Raw genomic sequence first — 21,329 nt, 5'->3', positions numbered from 1 at the left:
AGTTCCACAACTTTCAGATATATATTTCCATCATTGTAAAATATAACATAGATAAAGAAAGGTGTTAACTTTTGAGGTACAGCTCAACAAGCAGTTATACAGGTAATTTCAAAAATTGTTAAGGGTTACAATTGCACAGTATCAGTTCTTTCCCCATTATGCAACATAGGGTATATATAGAAAGGTGAAGACTTTCAAAGCACAATTCAATGAGTAGCCATAAAGCAAATCTTAAAAGATGCTACAGGTTATAGTTCTACCATGTCATCTACCTCCTTCCAGCTATCCCAACAGCCCAGCATACAAAAATAAAAATATATTTATAGAAAGTTTCAGTATTCATAGACATTTGTTAAATTTTATCTTGTTTGTTGCTACCCTTTCCTCTCACTTAATCACCTTCTCCATCTTCAGGGGTATCTAGGCAGTGAGCAACTAATGACTATCTTTTTATCATCTTTTTGTTGAGCCCTTTCTTCGCCATCACAATTATATTTGCAATCTTCTGTTCCCTACTTTGGCATTCTATAGATCTTACTCATTTACTTATTGCTTATAGTCACCAACTAGAATGGAGATTCAATAACAGTGCCCGGCCCATAGCAAGCACTCAGTATATATTTGTTGAATAAGTAAATGTGATTCAATCTCACAACAGAAAAACATACAATTGAAAGGCACAACATATTTTCCCTTCAAGACAAAATGCACCGTTACTACACTGCTCAGTAATGTCTTCTTTGTCTTGTATTAATTTTCTATTTTATGTCAAAAAAGACCGTTACATTTTAGTTTCATCCGGACTGACATAATCTGTATTCTCAGGAGTGTCCCAATTTAATTCAGCCTTCTGCCTAAGAGATAATGTTCCTGTCTTTTTGAATATTAACCCAAATAGCATGTACTTATTTGGGTCCCTGCATGACAGTGTCACTATTCTATCAGATGTACATTTCCTATCACCAGTAGTGATCCAGTCCGGCATTAATACTAAGTAAATGCACGGGTTGCTGACATCCCACTGATGGCATCCCAACCTATCTTGTGAGAGCCAACACATTTGTTTAATTTGTCCCAGTTGTCTTCATTAGGAGAGACTTGGGAAGTTGCATTAATTCTCTTCATGCATTTCAATCATGCGCTAGCACACTAATGCCCAAAAGTAAAAATGGTCACTGACAAACTGTTATAAGAGGAGTGTAAGTCATAGAAAAATTTGTGAAAAGGAAAATAAGTTAATTTTAGATTAAAATCAGACAAATATGAAAGTTATACTATCAAAATATCTCTATGTGCTCAACACTCCAACAAATATTTTTTATTCAATATGAAGGTCTTCATTTTAAAGGTTAATAATCAATAGTTTTATTAAGAGAACAGGACAGACTGCTTCTAACTTTAATGCCATCCATTTCTGCATATATACAACCTTGTCCATTGTCAAGAGCAAATAACCCCTTAACTAACCAAAGGACTCACTAGGAAGGCACAAGACATAATACAGGGTCATGTTTGTTACAACATCAGCACTTCGAATGGTTCTTTGTGCTGAAGAGCATAAAAGATAAGGCAAGATAAAATCTGCAAGATAATTAAATGTAAATGGGCTGATCTTTTATGTATTTTGAAAACTGAACTTCTGAAAAAAGATAAGGATTCATATTCAAAGAAAACAGCTATGGCTGTGAAATGGTAATGTGGAGTTTTACTTTTGGACTCCAGAATGTTATATTTGGTCATCTAACACAACAAATCAAGAAGTTTAAAGGAAGGGGAAGGAAAAGAGCAGCAAACAAACAAAACAAGGATCAAAGCTAAAAAATAAAAAATAAAAAAAAAAAATAAAAAAAAAAAAGCTGTAAAATTGTAGTTTTCATTTCTGACTAAACTGTAAAATCAATTGATGAGTTTTTAAGAGAAATATTAAAGCCAAAGCTCCATGTCAGGTAAATTAATCAATTCCTGGGAGTGGTGCCCAGAAACCTGTATACTGTTAAAATTCCTCCAGATTGTTTTTAAAATGTATTGCCAGGGTTGAGAACCACCATTCTAAACAAGTCTTTCATGTATACATGAATTCCCTGCATCATAATACACACTTTCAGTATGTAAGCATAATTTCATTATGGGCAATTTGACATGACTAACCCATATAACAAAGAACCAGCATCTTTGAAACTACCTGCAACTATAATCTGTAGAAAAATTTTATTACTTTCTATCTTACTCATAAATCAGGCAAATTTGTCTTTATGGCTTCAGAATTTTATGAAGGTCTTCTCCAACCCTAAGAGTTTTTATATTACCCCCATCCTTTTCTATTATTCTTTTGTGTTTATATATATATGACATAAATTCTGCCATTTTAACCATTTTTAATGGTACAAGTGAGTGGCATTAATTACTTTTACAATGTTGTACTACCATTTCACCACCCTCCATTACCTAAACTTTTCTTTTTAAATTGTGGTAACATATATGTAACACAAAATTTGGCATTTTGATCATTTTTAAGTGTTCAATTCAGTGGTAAACACTTTTACAATGTTGTAATACTATTACTAAAACTTGTTCATCACCCAAAATAGACTCTTAACCCAAAAAAACAGTAATTCTCCATTCTCTCACTCCCTACCCCCAGATAACCACTAATCTTCTTTCTGTATCTATGAATTTGCTTATTCTAGGTATTTTATATATGTGGAAGCATACAACACTTGTCCTTTTGTTTCTGGCTTATTTCACTTAGCATAAATTTCCAAGGTTCATCAACATTGTAGCATGTATCAGAATGCCATTCCTTTTGATGGGTGAAAGGTATTCTACTTTATGGATATGCCATATTTTGATTATCCACCCATCAGCCAGTGGACACTAGGGCTATTTCCACCTTTTGGTTATTTGTGAATAATGCTGCTATGAACATCAGTGTACAAGTAACTGTCCTGAGTCCCTGCTTTCAATTCTTTGTGGTATATACCTAACCTAAAAGTGGAATTGCCAGGTCATATGGTAATTACACATTTAACTTCTTAACAAAATGCCAACCTATCTTCCAAGCACCTGCACTATTTTATATTGCCACCAGCAATGCATGAGAGTTCCAATTTCTCCATATCTTCAACAATGACTAGATGGTTTTTAGTAATAGCCATCCTAGTGGGTGTAAAGTGGTATCTCATTATGGTTTTAATATGCATTTCCCTAATGGCTAATGTTGTTGAGTCTGCTACTATTTCTAAGGTTTCCTTTTTATACTCAACTCCAGAAAATCATAAATTTATATTGGTATAGAGTATTAGGTAGAGATTGTTTCTGTTTTTCTAATTTTTGTATTTTGGCAATCACATCTATGAGGTCTTGATTATTATATTCATTGATCTGTAGAATACCATAAATACTACACTGGTTTCATCAAAATGTCAGTTATACAGTTAGTCAAAACAAGCCTTTCAAGGCAAAATTTAAAAATAAATGAGATAATTTACTTAAAAGGCCAAAAACACAACACCAGTTAAGAAGGAAAAAAGCTCCCTTAACTCAAAGGTCTTCAACTGGGGTAAGGGTTTGATACTTTCCAGGGGGTAGACCAGCTTGGACAGTTTTAAGGAAATCAATTTCCAGATCATCAACTTCCTTCTGTATTCTCTTTTTTAAGTGATGTGTCCAGGCATCACTTTTTCTTCTCCACCTTCCCGTTCACAATAGCTTGTCTATGCTATAAAAGAAAGTCATACTTCTCAACCATCTCAAATCTTAATATGGTACATTGCCTTGCATCTTCTCCATGCACCAAAAATACAATGCTACTGAGGGAGAGTCTCGTGCGAGCAAACAAAAAAAAAATACTGAGATAGATGATACTTTACTGCATTGCAGGCTGCAAACTCACAGCAAGACCAATTGCCTTATCAATCAATCAATCAATCTTGGAATCAGAATTCAGAAGTGAAAGTGAAGTGATTGTCACAAGGTGCAAGTACTGACATGCTTATTAGATTTGAAAAACAAGTCAGACCTTTTCTGACAGGAAAATATGCCCATTTAGCTGCTCTGACAAGCGAATAATTTGATTTATAGCAATATTTTCCATACAGTGAATAAACAAATCCATGGGATAAAGATTTTGGTTCTTTACCAAAACGTCATTTCTTTTTCCTTCCAAGTAGTTAACAGATACTTTTAAAGCTAAGTTTCCAGGTCAACTAGAACATTACCTAACACTTTCTGCTGTAATGAATGGATTGCAACTGAAGCTAACATCCTAACTTGCTCTGTAATACTTAAGAGAGTTCAAAGTCTTAACCTGACCACCTTTAAAATATGTTGCAAGTAGAGCCTTATCATCTCATAAACAAAAAACTTCTTCTAAAGGTTAGATACGTTAGATTAATCAGGTAGCACTTGGCATCCATTCTTTCCCACCACTCCCTAAACATGCCTTCCTGTACCTCAGAGACAGGAAAGCTAAAAAAAAAAAAAAAAATAATAATAATAATAATAATAATAATAATAATAAATAACAATAACTGTGCCAGTTTGAATGTTTTATGTCCCCCCCCCCAAAATGCCCTTATCTTTGATGTAAACTTGTGTGGAAAGACCTATCAGTGTTAATTAGATTGTAATTCTTTGCGCCCCACCCTACTGTGGGTGATGACTCTCATTGGATAATTTCCATGCAAGTGTTGGCCCACCCATTCAGGGTGGGTCTGAATTAAATTACTGGAGCATTATATAAGATCAGACAGAAGGAGCAAGCTGCTACAGCCAAGAGGGACACTTTGAAGAAAGCACAGTTGCTGCAGACGAGAGACATTTTGAAGATGGCAGTTGGAAGCAGACTCTTGCTCCGGAGAAGCTAAGAGGGGATAAATACCCCAAGTGCAACTAAGAGTTACATTTTTGAGGAACTGCAGCATAGAGAGGAACATTCTGGGAGAAAGCCATTTTGAAACCAGAACTTGGGAGCAGACGCCAGCCACATGCCTTCCCAGCTAACAGAGGTTTTCTGGACACCACTGGCCATCCTCCAGTGAAGGTCCCCAATTGCTGATGTGTTACTTTGGACACTTTATGGCCTTAAGACTGAAACTATGTAACCAAATAAACCCCTTTTTATAAAAGCCAATCCATCTCTAGTGTTTTGCATTCCGGCAGCATTAGCAAACTAGAACAAGAACAACAAAAAAACCCACTACATTACCCAGACTTTCCCTTACACTTAGGATTCAGAACGCAAATCAGGTTCTGCCAGTAAGAAGGCCTCCTATGCAATTTGGTAGCAGAAGTGAGAAGGAAACTATCTTTCTGCTGCTGTTTTACGTGGTGAGCAATGCCATAAACGAATGTTTAAATGCAGTAGACAAATTCTAGTCACCAGATTTGAGGCTATCTAAAAGCAGTCATTGTAGCTGGATTCAGTATTCCTTTATCTGGTTACCAGTTTCAGCTTTCTGACATCTCAGTCACAGCTATGTTGTTATATTCTTAAATATATTAGTCCAGCGATGATTCCTAAATATATTAGTCCAGTGATGACCCTCTGACTCTTCCATCCTATCCTCAATTTTATAAGGTTTTATAAATTTGTAAATTTTATAAGGTTTTCTGCTTGAAAACCCTAGAGGGGTGTCTGTTCCTTGCTATGAACTCTGATACAATACTGATCATTAAGTTTAAAATAGACAATGCTTCCCCCCTTTTTAGAAGTCAAGCCACAAAACAGTTAGTATTGTTCTATGATACAATTATGAACTGAGATTTTAATGTCAACATGAAGAATTAAAAGTAAATCCTTATTGCTCTGCTGAAGATATTGTTAGGAGAATGAAGACAAGCCATAGACTGGAAGAAAACATTTGAAAACACATATCTGATAAAGGACATGTATCCAAAATATACAAACAACTCTTAAAACTCAACAGTAAGAAAACAAACAACACAATTACAAAACAGGCAAAAGATCTGGACACCTCACCAAAAATATACAGATGACAAACAAGCGTATGAAAAAATGCTCAACATCATGTCATTAGGAAATTGCAAAAACAATAAGGTATCATTACACACATAATAGAATGGCTAAAATCCAAAACACTGACAACAGCAAATATTGGCAAGGATGTGGAGAACAGAACTTGCATTCACTGCTGGTAGGAACACAAGATGGTACAGCCACTGTAAAAGACTGTCTGGCAGTTTCTTACAAAGCTAAATATAGGCTAACCATAGGTCCAGCAATTGTGCTCCTAGGTATTTACCCAAATGAGTTGATAACTTATGTACATGTAAAACCTGCTCACAAGTATTTACAGAATCTTTATTTATGAGGGCCAAAAATTGGAAGCAACCAAGATATGTGTTAATAGGCAAATGGAAAAAAAAAAAAAAAAAAAGGTAAATGGAGGAACAAACTATGGTACATCCATACAAAAGATTATTATTCAGCAATAAGAAATAAACTATCAAGCTACAAAAAGACATGAAGGAACCTTAAATACATACTGCTAGTGAATGCCAGTCTGAAAAAACTATATATTATATAATTCCAACTATATGACATCCTGGTAAAGGCAAAACCACAGACAGTAAAAATATCAGTGATTGCCAGGGGTTCAGCGGGGGAGAGGGACAAATAGGTGGAGCCCAGCAGTGAAACTCTTCTGTATTGTTATTGTAGATACACAACATTACCATGTGTCAAAACCCGTAGAACTCTATGCACAAAAAGTGAACCCTAAGATAAACCATGGACTTCAGTTAACAGTAATGTATCAATATTGGTTCATCAATTGTAACAAATGTACCACACTAAAGCAAGATGTTAATTGGAGAATCTGTGTGTTTATTATATGGGACCCTGTACTTTCTGTGTAATTTTTCTGTAAACCTAAAACTCCTCTAAAAAAAAAAGTGGCTATTAAGAAAATTTCCCTTAGCTGTAATCTGAAGTCATTTTATTTATAATATACAACAAATTACTAGTAACATTCCTAGGACTAAATGATTTTGCTTTCTCTTGGTTGAATAAATTTATGTCAGTGCAACACAGCTACAGCTGTGGTTTTTTAAAAAAAATTGTTTTACTCTGATTATAAAAGAAATGTATGATTGTTATGAAAAGTATGGAAAATGTAGAAATGTTTTAAAAAACTGATAATCACCATCCACCAAATCTCCTGTATGTATACTGAATACCAATTGTACACATAAAATTTTATATCCTACTTTACCACTCTAACAATCATTTCCCCTAGAATCCCTCCATAATAAATTACTAATGAATGATACATACAGACGTATCTAACCTAACTATCCCATGTTGAAAATTAATTTTCAATTGTTCTTTTTCGGAAATAATGCTTCACTGAACATCTTTGGGTAGAAAGCTTTTTTCCTTTTTCAAGGATTAACAAAATACAGTATATCCATTCACTGGAATATTATTCAGCCATATCAAAGAATGAAATACTGATACATGCTACAAATGGATGAAACTTGAAAACATTCTGCTAAATGAGAGAAGCCAGACACAAAAGGCCACTATTTCCTACAATGCCAGTGGTAATGTAGAATAGCGCACCTGCTTTGGAAAAGTCTAGCAGTTCCTCAAAATGTTATACACAGAGTTACCATATAACCCAGCAATTCCACTGCTAGGTATATATCCAAGAGAAATAAAAGCATATGTCCATACAAAAACTTATGTGCAAAGGTTCCCTGCAGCAATACTCAGCCAAAATATGGAAACAACCTAAATGGCCATTAACTAATGAATGGATGAAATATGGTATATCCATACAATGTAATAATTTTAGTTGTTAAAAAAATGAAGTATTAATACAAGCTACAACATAGATGAACCTTGAAAATACGCTAAGTGAAAGAAGCCAGGCACAAAAGATAACATAACAATGACTCCTTTACAAGAAATGTCAAAAACAGGCAAATCCATAAAGAGTAATGGTTTCCAGGGGCTAGTGGGGATGGGGAGTCACTGCTAATGGGTAGTGTTCCTTTTTTAGGGTGATTAAAATATTAAACTTAGATAGTTGTGATGGATGCACAACCTGTGAATATACTAAAAACCACTTAATCATATACTTTAAAAGGGTGAATTTATGATACATGAATTATATCTCAATAAAGCTATTGTTTAAAAAAGAAAATACCTCCCTCCCCTAAAAAGGGGGGGGGGAAGGGAAAAAAAGGGTTATTTCCTCAGAATATACTCTCAGAGGTGGAAATAATGCATACTACCCTTTGACATATGCCAAATTGCTTTTGAAAAGGGTCCTACAGATTTATACTCCCTTCAGTGATATGTCTGTGCCCTGTACTAGGGTCTGCATTAGCACATTTCTTAAATCTTAGATAAGGGAAACCTGTTATTTCACATCTGCTTTAATTTTCATTTATTATTAAAGTTGAACTTTTTTTCATGTTTCAGTCATACCTTCCTTTTAAACAGACTTCTTTATGCACACTATTGTTTCCACTATATACAAATAATTCCATTTCTCAAATCAAAAGATCCACTCTCTTCCTTGCCAAGTAAATTAAAAGAATCCTACAACATGAGTCCACCTGAGTTATATATATTTCCAATTTCTTGATTGTCATTCACTTCCAAGTTAAATGTCTTAATGGCTTCCGAATATTTTAAAACAATACAGTGTAGTAGAAAGGAAATGGAAACATTTATTAACACTTTCTACAAACCAAATGCTTTATTTTTGTGTTACCTCATTTAATCCTGACAAACCTATTATCCTTATGTATCAGAAAAAGAAAACGAAAATCACTTAGGGTAAAGACTTACCTAAGTCATGCAGCAAATATGTGACAAAACCAGGGATCAAACTGAGGTGTGCCTAATTTCAAAGTCCATATTCTTTCTTTTCTTCTACTTACAGAGCTTCCCAAGTTTCCTGGCTCCAGAAATCAGATACACCAGGCTTTGAATATCAGTTCTGCCACTTCCAATCTATGTGATTAATTTCTGGGCTCCTTTACAGTGTGTATGTGCCAATTTTACAAAAATAAAGTCATCAGTCACAAAATAAATATAAAAATGGGAGGTTAAAAATTCATTCTGAGGTAAAACTTTAAAATATATACCAATTTTTTAAACACTAAGATGTACGGAATAGTTTTAGACACTTTTTTTTTTAATTTATCCCAAGATTCCCTTCATCTTTCACAAGCAGAGGCCCTTGCATATCCATTCACAAACACAAAGACATGAAACGAAAAACATTTTTTTAAGGACTGACTGGCAGTCTCCAGTTTAGACAACAAATACATCACTTCTCAGTAGAAAAACCCACATCAACTTTTTTATTCTTCTTTACCACATGACAAATATTTTCATCAACATGTGCATCATACAGGAAGCAACACAGCAAGGTAAGAGAAATGCCTACTTTAGTTTCTCCAGAAGAGACTGTAGAGCTTGTGAGCAAACAGTAATACAACAGAAGTGAAGAACAATAAACAGCTTCTACTCCACCCTATGTAATCCATATTACTGTGGTAAAGCAAAAGTCATTTAAACTACACAACCATTAAAGTATTCTTGATTAGCTTTAAAAACTGCTACTTCAAGACCTAAACAACCACTTGACAAAACTGTAGCCGGTGATTTCCAAAGGATGCGCATACCAATATAATATCCTTGTGATTCTTCTACAAGGGTTTTCACATTCATGAAACAAAAATCAAACATTAATGAAAGAATTCTTACATGTAAAAATTTTCTATTCCAAGAACTTCTTCACTCCTCATTCTAACATATAAAAAAAGTAGCAATAACTAATGAAATTGTCATAAGGATAAATGCAGGCCTTCAACAAATCACATTTCTAGTCTAAAATTATTTTAATATTTAGGCATCAGTAGGACTTGCGACAGATCAAAAAATATGAACTTATCTACAGGTCCATAACTTGCCCTAGGGTTATTAGTAAAACAATTCTACAGACTCATGTACTGTTTTCCTTAGCAAATATAACACAATCAGACTATTGTGCAACAACTATGGTTAAGAGTGCTGATTAAGAAAAAAATCACAGCTGAAGTAATTTTGACTAGAGGTGACATCACATTCTATTCTTTCTAAACATCATTGTTTTTAATCACAACTTTTATGTACAGCTTTATTCCCTGTCAAACAAAATTTTCACTCTCCAAAAAGACCCTTTTCAAATTGAAGTAGCAAAAAAACAATGTCTTTATGATTACAATATTGCTAAAGTGAGGCATTATAGAATAGTATGAGTAATTAAGACCTTACTTTTGTGGAAAAACATATATTCATGTATTTGTCTAGAAGGACATTCATCAACACATTATGAGGGGTTAACTTAGGATGGTAAGATTATGCATGAGCTTTTTTTCTATAGCTTATTATGTATTTTCTGATTTTTCTACACTGAATACAAATTCTTGTTTTAGTGCTTATGCATAAGAGAGAACAATTAAGTTAAAGGATAAGAAATCTAGGTGCCCTTTTTTAATTCAATAGCATTCATTATTTGAATTTGAACAAGAAAATAACTATTCAGTGTTAACGTAATGCAAATACTGCTGAAGAAATGCTAGTAAAATCCCCAGAGCCAATAAAGTTCAATTTTTAAAAGATGACTTTCTTCGGATAGGAAAATGGTGCCCATAAGAAAAAAGTAACCCCATGCCTCCCTATTAAGGTGTGTGTGTGGGGGGGGGGGGGGCAGGGCAAGAAATGGCTTGGGAGGCCCAGAGGACAGCAAGAAAGACAATGAGAAAACTACCAAAATTTGAGGCATTATCATCTCACTGACTTAGAGACACTGATTCATAAGAAAAATCACAGAGTAACAGTAAATGATCAGAGAAAGTATCTGAGCAATTAGAGGGTGAAAATGGCGAGAGGAAAAAAAAATCACTTCTCAACCAAAAGAAAATAAATAAATAAACAAACAAACAAACTGAATTTAGGCATGTTTATGTAGATCATTATGAAAAGCAAATGAAAAAATAGATAACTATATATATATATAAAACTCAAACTGAATCAGCTACGCTCTCTTCACATGAAAAAGGATACCTTTCAACGGGCTTAGTTCTCAGCAACAAAAACAAGAACACCCTCAAAGGCCTCAAGATCTTTTGTGCCTACTTTGGAACAATCTAAACAATTAAATATACAGTTCAATAATAAATACACAAACATAAACATCCAATTTTTACACATTAAATGAAGCTAGAAGTAATCCTCAGATGTAAAGGGAACTCAATTTTGGAAAAGAAACAAGGTAAGCTGAGGAAATTATCTTTAAACTAAAATAAGTAATTTTACTAGGTTAAACCACAAGAAATTGCCAAATTTCAACCATTTTTGATTTATGGAAACAGCAATTACATATGGTTCCACCTGATAAATAATTAACAACCAGTTTTCTGGGGAAAAGGCCCTGATTTGTAGCACCTGAGGCATAAATACACATACGAAGGCCAAATTCCAACTACCAACGTGATGTCACTGAACATGGGGTTGGAAAGAGATGTGCAAAATCAGCTCCATGGCTCCAGCACACCACTGGTTCTACGTAATACTTTGGGCTAAATATCATCAGAACAGTTTCCAAATTTTCTCATCCTTTTTTTAAACAGGCTTTTGGCTGAATAATCCAGTTTCCTACTTCCCTAGGCTAGAAGAAAAACCCTTTTGTCACTTTAAAATTCAGTGCACTGAAATTTATTCACAAGAAAGATTGGTACCTTGTTTCATTCATTCGGCACTTTTTTTTTTCCCCTAAATATTTGCTTTGTGCAAGGTGTTGCTCTGGGTATTGTGGATAGCAAGGAACAAGACAAAGGGGTCCCTGCTCTTTTGAAGCTTATGATCTATCTGGAGACACAATACATAATAATAATAAAATCCTTAATTCCAAGGAGTGATAAATGCTATGAAGAAAACAAAACAGTGGTAGAGGATATTTTTAACTGAGTTGTGAGGAAATGAGGGGGTGATATTTAAGCTGAGATCTAAAAGATATGAAGGGGCCAGCCTTGAAAAGATGTGAGGAAGACCATTTCAGACATAAGAAATAACTAGTGTAAAGCCCCTAAAGCAAAAACAAACTTGGTATGTTTAAGAAATTGAGCAGATAAATATAGCTATAGTGTAGTGAGGAAAGCTGCGAGTGCTCTGAGGAGGTTGTCAAGGCCTAATCACATAGGGCCTTCTGGCTGAGTATAAAGAATTTCTATTTTATTCTGAGTATTTTGATACATGAATTGAATAAATAAATGAATGTACCCTTCAATGCATTATTTTATTATTGGCAGTTACCCCTTATGAGTCTTAGATCACAGCCTATTATGTAATTGGATTCACTTTTCTCAATATGATCATTTTGGTTACTTCACAATCTATATAGAACATTATGAAATTAAAGCAGTATAGTAATGGCATGCCTCAAATTATGAACACAGCTGAAATAAACTTAGTGGTAGGGCTACAAACCAGTTCAGAAATAAGGATCCTATTAATCCAAGTCAGTTATTTTGTATCTGAAATCTAACATACGAATTCTAGTGTAGGCAAACACTTCCCAGGGCGTCATCCAAAATGATTTTAGATGATGTGTAAATAAACTTTAAAAAAATTATAGTAGTTATAGGTTATAACCTGAAAGGAAAAAACGTGGTATCAAGTCTTATTCTATGGATATTTTGCTGAGCAGTTAAAGCAAAAGATCAAGCATTTAAGTTTAAATTTCATTTGCATAAAAGCTTTAAAGATACCCAAGCATGCCACACCCAAGTCTATAAGACAAGACAATGAAGACATAAATTACTGTATATTACACAAAAATAGAGAAATGAATGCCAAAGTTTGACTGTTTTATCGAGATATTGTATTTACACATAAAAAATCATCCATTCAGGAATTTTCTAAGCCACCTATCTCATAATTTATTTAAAGTATTTTTAAAAAATCAACAGGAAATGAGACCTACAGAGCAGAAAAAAGGGATTTTAAAAACTACAACAAAAATCTTCTCAGCAGAATGAAATACTTCAAGTTTGCATATCATTAATTTCCCTTGCACTCTCATTTTCCACCTCAATATCAGTTAAACCACTGTTTGGAAAAAATGCATTTAAGTATATTCAAACATTCTTCATTTAGAGCACAAATATGTATATGCATACAATATCACTTGACTTGAAAACATTGTTATTTGCAGTAAGCCAGACACAAAAGGAAAAATATTATGATTCCATTTATATGAAATGCATAGAATATGCAAATTCATGGAGACAGAAAGTAGACTACGGGTTATCACGGAGTGCAGCTGAGGAGAGGAATGGGGAATTATTGTTTAATGGGTAGAGTTTCTCATCGGGGTGATGAAAAAATTTCTGTAATGGATGGTGGTACTTACAGCACAACAATGTGAATGTAAGTAGTTCCACCAAACTGTACCCTTGAAAGTGGTTAAGATGGGAAATTTTGAGTTGTGTATATGTTACCTCAAAAAAAAGTATATAAAAATAAATAAATATATATATATACACGCACACACACACACACACACACACACACACTGAAAAATCCATCCCTAAAACTATGAGATTTCTGTTTGAGATTTGTACAAAAAAATAAGAAATGCTAAGAATACAGTCAGGTAAATTACTTTCTTGATAACAGTAATTGTTTTTCTTTAACAAAAGGAGTTTAGCAATAATAGAAAATCAACTAAGTTTTGGCTTCCAATCTCATTTGCCCATTTAGCCCTGATAAAAGCAAGGTATAATACAGTCCAACTTGAAGCATCTAAGTCCTTGTAAATTGCCAACACTAAAAGTTCAAGAAGCGAAGCTTAAATAAAATATGGGGCAAGCCCAAAGTAGTTTTTTTTTTCTTAAGTGCTGCCACCCTACTTTCAAATCAGGCTTTCCTTTCTTTTATTCCATTTGTCCCACCTCTGTTCATTCCTTCCCTACCTCCTCTGTCTCTCACCTTTTTACTATTTATTTTCACTCATCATAACACAAAAATTTGTTTGAAACTTATCTTTTCCTCTTCTATCTAAATTTGTTTTTCCTTAAGCTGTTACCAAGAACACAAAAAACAGACATTCATTCAGCAAATATTTATCGAATGCCCACCACGTGCCAGCCACTGTTCTGAATACTGGGGATTCTGCAGTGAATAAAATAAAGCTCTTTTCCTAAAGGCACTGAGGCAAGATGGTGCTTGGCTGATTCAAGAAACTTCATGGAGGCCTTGTGGAGTGGAGTAAGCCAAGGAGAAAGCAGTAGGCACGGTTCACGGAAGGCCTTGTAAGGATCACCTTGGTTGCTATATGTTGAGAACCGAAAAACGGCAGAAGCAGCAGGGAGACCACAAAGGAGACTACTGAAATAACACAGGGAAGACATGATGGTTGCTTAGAGTGGCAGCAGTTGAAGACAGCAAGTTGTTGATTACATTTATTCTTGAAGGAGATTTTAAGGTAGAGTAAGGACATACTTTCATAGCACATTAAGCTGAATTAGACGTAGGGGTATGAGAGAAAGAGGAGTCACAAATGACTACAAGGTTTTCAGCCAGAGAAACCGAAAGACGGAGCTGATGATTTAAAAGATAAGGAAGACGGACAGGAACAATTAGCAGATGGGGGAAGGGAACGGGGGAGAAGTGGGAGGATGAGGAGTTCAGTTTTGGATGTGTTAAATTTGGGATACCTTTAAGACATCAAACTGGAAATGCTGAGTAGGCAGTTGGTTATACAAGTCTGGAGGGCAGGAAAGAGAGCCAAGCTGAAGATAAAGTTTTCAGTTTGAAATATATGATATTTCTAGCTAGAGCATGGAATGAGATCACCAGGGACTAAGTATAAACATAGGAGTGGTCTAAACATAGAGAGAGCTCTGGGACACTGCCTCCTTGTTTAGAAGTTGGGGTAACAAAAAGGAACCAGTAAGAAAAACTGAAAAGAAGCAGTAGTGTCTCAGAAGTGAAGAAACGTTTCAAAGAAGAAAGAAACATCAACCATGTCAAATGTTGCTGCTACTATATCCAGTGAGATTAGTATTGAGAACTCAGTAGGGAATTTATCACCAAGGAGGGCACTAGTAACCTCAACAAGAACAGCTACTGTAGAATGGTAGAGAAAAATACATGGATGGAGTGGATCCAAAAAAAGTCAGGGAATTTGGGTGACCAGAAATATCAGTAACTCCTTTGGAGAACAGTAGCTGAAGAAAGATGCAGTATTAGGGGAGGTTTTGTTTGTTTAAGATGAGAGATATTTCATCATAGCCAAATGCTGACAGAAATAATCCGATAGTAATGGGAAACACTGGTGATGCAGCTCACTGGCAGAACGGAGATGAATACTGAGGCAATACAATGTCCTTAATGAGAGAAAGGACAAGAGTAGAGGCACCGGGCACAGCACTGTAGAAAAGGCAGAGATGAAAGCTGACTGGCAGATGTGGTAATGGGACATGCACAGGTCTTCTTATTACTTTCATTTTTAAAATACAGGAAACAAGGTCATCGGATGAAAATGAAGAGTCGCTTAGGGGAGTGGGACAGTGACTCAACCAAAGAAATGCACTAGAATTACAGGATTGTGGGCAGCACTAAGGGCCCTCCCGAGGTCCAAGGTCTGTGGCCATGAATTTAAGGGAGACCAGGTCAGCATGCTGTGTGTTTTCCTCAAGTCATGTTCAACTTCAATGTGCAGGTTGGAATAGATGGAAAACTGGATATAACCAGAGCTGAGGGTTTTGTCAGGTAAGGACAATGAGAGGAAGACAGCTCCGAGAGAACTGAGAATATGTATAAGGAGAAATCATGGATTCAAAGCCTATAAATATTCAAGTGAGGGCAAGGGGGAAGGGGCCTTGGGACAGTAAAAAGGTGGTAGCAGCAATGGATTGCCGGTGCCAGACAGACTGAAGAACTTCGGAGCAGAGGTACTTGAGAGAAGGAACTGGAAAGACGGGATGCTGAGGCCCTAGTTGGATGCTTGAAACTGAACTGCACCCCATGAAGTAACCTTAATAAGGTATGGGCAGATCTTGTTAAAATGTTACAGAACTACCTTAAAGACTAAAACACTCCATGAGCAAAGTGAGCTGCAGAAGAGGGAACCTGGAAGACCAGGAGACTGGAGCCAGAGACAAATTATATCACAGGAATTGTACTTGGAGGTTCCCAGCAATGAAATATCCCAAGAAAATCATTTCCAGAACTCCTGGAGAAACAGTCAGTTTTGAACAACCTGCTCAATTCAGAAAGTACCAGAAGCAGATCACAATATACTTAGCGACATATAAAAGGTATCTACCAGTCTCCCTCCCCTCTTATCACTGAGTTGGACCCTAGAAAGGTGAGGACACCATGTTGGAGAAGAGCTGGCAAAATAAAAAGAGAAGCCAACTAGGACTTTTCTTTCAAAGCAGACTTATAAGTCTGAAGCAGTGCTGAGGTAAGAAAGATAAGTTCTAAACTGTGTAAGAGTTTGGATGCTGACTGTTAACTGAACTTAAACTTCCAATGATAAAATAAGACTATTATTGTGATAAGTGACAAGAAGACTTTTTATTATCTAAAAATGACCACAAAGGCTATCTGATCTTCCTAAGAGCTCATCCAGAGGAAGGCAATCATTCAATCTACAGGGATAGTTTGAAAGCACAGTGATAGTAAGAAGAAAATTGTTTTCTACTTAAACCTTATCAAGTCCCATCACTAAACATATAGGTTTCTCAAATATCCATTGGTTCCCACTATATATAAGGTTCCAAATATTTATAATGCTGCATATAGTAAAATTCATTTTTGTTTTGCAAAGCAAAAAGTGAAAGTAAATTAGGTCAAATGAAACAAAAGCTCGTTACAAAAATCAAATTACGAAAACTTCATAAGAAATCTTGGCATGATTTTCTAAGTGGGTAAATATCAGTGTATGGTACAATATTGTCATTTAATCACTTTCAAAGCTACCAAGATTGAACACAATTTTCTATCCAACACTTTCTAGGAAACAGAGGGAGTCTGTTTTACTATAATCCTTTTTGACTAAAATACAAATGGTATTTTACAGTATCATGATAACGACACCTTATTACCAAATCTTTTTTGGCTTTGCAGTTCAGGAACTCCCTTTGGATAGGGTACCAGAGAAGTTTCAGCTAAATTCAGTTCTATTTATTATTGGTTGGTATTATAGAAAGGTTCAAATATAGTTAAGATTTGAACTGAGGCAATGGGATGCATAAAGTTAATTATTAATAAGTTAAATTCCAGGTACTAAGAAAAAAAATCAGAAAAATGTCTTCACCTGACAAGCAAGTAAGTATTAAGGATAAGCACATGTTGCACTCAGTTCCTTTCAAGAAGGCACAGGGCACCCATTAATGCTACCCTCTGAGACAATCTAAAACATAACTAACATTTATCATTCAACAAAATGTTAAAATATTTCTTTCATGAGAATTGAGATTGAGAACAAGGTAACAAATCAAAACAAATATTCATTTGCAATTGTGAGAAAAATCTTACAAAGCTTTCACAAAATATCCCAGATTCATCCTAAAGCAGGTAAGAAACCTAATCACTTTAAAGATAAAAAGACAACTGGGACAAAAATACAATAGCAACCTTCCTAGAGAATTTATGTGAGGAATAAGATTATAAAACACTTTAGAAATGTTTTATTCAAATACTCATTGACAAACTCTCAGGATTATACAGGCAAATATGGGCCCAGGTGCAATATGCCACATCAGCATAATTGTTCATCACTATTAATTAATCTGATAAAAGAAACCCTTTCTAAATCATCCTAGAAGGTCTTACAAAACAATGACCCCCCCTTCCATACTTCAATGAAGGGGACAACACCAGCAACATTTCTAAACAATTTTAAGTCATAAAATGGGATAATCCCAGAATTTATTTAACCTCAAAACATTATGAACTACCCCAAGGTAGAAATAATACTTTGAAAGCAGTTACAGTATTTCAAGATGATTTAAAAAAAAAAAAAAAAAAGTCATTATGGGTTCTTATTTCTTAGAAAAATAATTTTAACATGTCTCCAAGCTGCTGATTGTTGAGAATTCTGATAAAGTTCTTACCCAAATAAAATATGCCAAGCACTTTTTATTCAACATATCACAGCTTGCTTGAATTGTTTTTTTGTTGTGACTATTATTTACTTTTAGGTCTCTCATCAACACCAGACTGCAACTGTATATGGTCAAGTAACCCTTACACAAGGAATATTAATTTAAAGACAAACCATCACAATTCTCTACCAATAAAATTTGAGGACTACTTTCCTTATTATTCCTAAGAAGAGCAGCCATAAATCTAAAATCTGAAAGTTCTACTTGAATGTACACATTATCTTCAACAATTTATAACATGTTATAAGCACTGACAAGTCAAAAGGCCCACCTAAATTTAAAAGCTAACTGTAAAAAAAAAATTATGAATCTATGTCATCTTTTAATGATCAAGACTGACTTTGGAGCACATTAATTTGGGCTTCTGAAGCAGTCAAAATAATGCAGGCCTCTAATTAGTGATACTATAGAATAAGCATGAGAAATAGACAAGTACATGCAATAACCCAAATAATATGACTTACAATGCTTCTAATACCGTTTTTTTAAAACACATAAGTAAGATAAAAACAGGCAATGCAACCTATATCCAAAAGCAAAAATAAAATACTATAAATATCATCCTGTTTATTAAGGAGCAGTTTTATCTCAGCTACAATACTAAAGGGAAAGTCCAAACATGGAACCACAAATTATTACTAAGAACACTTCCCTCTGCAGCTCTATCAAGTCAAAACTTATATGTAAATAGAGGAAAAAAGGTCAAAATAAAATCCATGAAAAGGTGATTTACTTAAATACATTTCTTAAAGATTAGGAATTCACCATTTTTCTTCTTTAAAAATAGAAAACACTGTTAGTTCAAAGATTATCTACAGAAAACAAAACCAGAGGTATATGACTCAATAAATACACGGAAATACACTGTACCAAAGCCTTCTAAATTGGAGGGTGGGCGGACGGAAGGGAATAATTTTATAAACTGACAATATGAAAGTGTAACCCAATAATCTTAGCCCAATAAAGTTACTGATTAACTTTTAGATTGTTATGGGTCTTCACTTCCTGCAGTTCACCAGCCATCTTTCCAAACTTAAGTAGGCACTAGGGCTGTAAGACCTTTCACATTGGCAACATCGATAAGGAGAGAACTTCATGCTCGAGTTTAAGAAAAGAATAACTGTATGTTTTGTTCACCCCTGAATACTCAGTATCCAACAAAGGTTCCAGTACACAGGTGGTGCTTAATGAATATCTGCTGAACAAATGGTGAAGTTTAATTATATCAGTGCATCATTATTTTTTAATAAATTGAATTCTCCCGTATTCAAAAAGCAACTCAAGACTATGTCACAGTTTCTCAAAAAAGCACACTAACTTCTTATGTCTATGTTAGGTAAAAACCAAAAACAAGCATATAAACAAAAAAGTACGTGGCATTTGCCAATGTTTTTACTTTAATCTGAGTCAAGAGGGTATATTCCCAAGATCAGGTTTGTTAGATTTTTGGAGGTTCATTCATCCATCCAATAATTTATTGAGCATCTGCTACATGCCAGACCCTTAGAGAAAACGTTTAATTTGTAAGCTGCACGTCGCCACCAAAGTCTCCCACAAAAGCTGATTATTTAAAATCATAACAGCTGAAGAGGAATCCTAATGTTGTTTCATCTACATATGAAGTCAGCAGAACCGACCTCCTTTTCAGCTACAAATGCAGCATCAGCGAACCGCTACCTACCACATCCGCTACGAAAAATCACAACTAATGCAGCAGGCGTTGGATAAAACAACCTGTAAGAGTAGCACGAACTCCTCCTCTGAGGTGGCTAGGGCTTTCTTTTCGGGGACCGGAGAAGACCCACAGCGAGACCCGCGGACAGAACGCGACGGAAGCATCGGACGACAGTCCGGGTTCCCGCACCGGGGGTACCCGCCCCTTCGAAACTCTCACCTGGAGGACCCCGACCCTCTCCGCCCGCCCCTGGTCCCACCCTCCCGAGTTCCAGACCATTAAAGTTGGGGGAGGGGATCTTTATTTCCATTTCACATCAGACGGGCAGCTGACTTCTTCAGCCTCCCGCCTGCCGTGAATTTTGAAATGATCTTGAAACAATTTCCCATAGGGAATGAAAGAAATCCAAAGGCAAGAGAACCTCGCCCAGACCTGAAATGGAGCCGCAGGCTCAGCCGGGAGCCCTCAGCGCGAGGCAGGGAGGGCCGAGCCGCTCTCGCCTGGGAGCACTCGGCGGCGGGGGTTTGAGGCGACCGGCCTCGACTTGGGGGCTGCGAGGGCAAGCCATAAGGGTCGGCGCCCGACCCGGGCCAGCGAGGCACTCACCGTCGCCTTTGTCTCCGGCACCCGCTCCGCGGCTCTTGCCACCCCCACGCCCGCAGCTGCGCTCCCCGACGCGCACGCCGCTTCCTGGCTCCCTCCTTCCCCGTCCAGGCTCGCGCTCAGACAGCGCGAGAGGCGGCGCGCGCTCGGGGAGCGACGGGAGAGCCGGACGCCGCCGCGCAGCTGCAGCGCCAGCCCCGCCCTCAGCCACGCCCCGAAGACAGACTGGCCTGCCGGCGGACCTCGTCGAAAAGCTTCGCGGGGCGTAGGGCCCTCAACCCGGGCGAGCTAGGAAGCCGCCTCGGTGCGTGCGAAGGGCGAAGAGCCAGGGCTGGAACCCGCACAGAAGACGGCGCACCGGGAAGATGGCGACCAGGGCTGGGCGGGAGCGCGCGGGAACACTTCCCCACCCCCGGCCGAGTTGCGGCCGCCGGCTAGCTTTCCCGCTTCGGCTCCGCGATCAGGGCCGCCGCTGCTTCCGACCCCACCTCGGACCACGCGGAGGGGCGGTGCCTGCGCGCGACGTGGGGCCGCGGACGCGCACTGACGAGGGAGGGTCCGAGCTTGAGCGGTGAGGGTAGGCAGCTCTCAGTGGTTTGCGGTAGAACTGAAGGTGCGCTGAAATCCTTGGACCACCGCTTTATTTAAAAATCAGAACCGTTGAGTCCGTCATTAGCTGTCTTATAGCGGAGAACATCAACCTAACATATGAAATGTGTGAAAATGTCTCGTCTACAACACCTCTGTGATTCTTTTAAACGTTTATTATGTATATCTCAGAAGTAAGTTACTACCAAGCCAACACCCCACCAAAATGCCTACAAAACTTTTTCTAGTAGTCCAAAGGATA

The 21,329-nt window shown here is 36.7% G+C and overlaps 1 protein-coding gene across 6 annotated transcripts in view; it reads right to left on the bottom strand.

The window, feature by feature from the left end:
* CDC42SE2 (CDC42 small effector 2) overlaps positions 1–20,965 on the bottom strand; it is a 163,851-nt gene extending 142,886 nt beyond the window's left edge. For 3 of the 6 annotated variants that reach the window (XM_037802296.1, XM_037802292.1, XM_037802297.1), the window contains exon 1: positions 20,483–20,961. The gene's annotated coding sequence lies outside the window, so the exon portion shown is untranslated. Of the gene's footprint in view, positions 1–20,482 lie in introns of all 6 variants that reach the window. The other 3 variants (XM_037802295.1, XM_037802294.1, XM_037802293.1) reach the window with 3 other exon arrangements.
* Between the last annotated feature and the right edge of the window lie 364 nt (positions 20,966–21,329).

This window comes from Choloepus didactylus, chromosome 13 (genome assembly GCF_015220235.1).
Source record: "Choloepus didactylus isolate mChoDid1 chromosome 13, mChoDid1.pri, whole genome shotgun sequence".
Taxonomy (NCBI): domain Eukaryota; kingdom Metazoa; phylum Chordata; class Mammalia; order Pilosa; family Megalonychidae; genus Choloepus; species Choloepus didactylus.
Note: the sequence above shows the minus strand (reverse complement) of the source record. Positions and strands in the feature narration are given on the sequence as shown.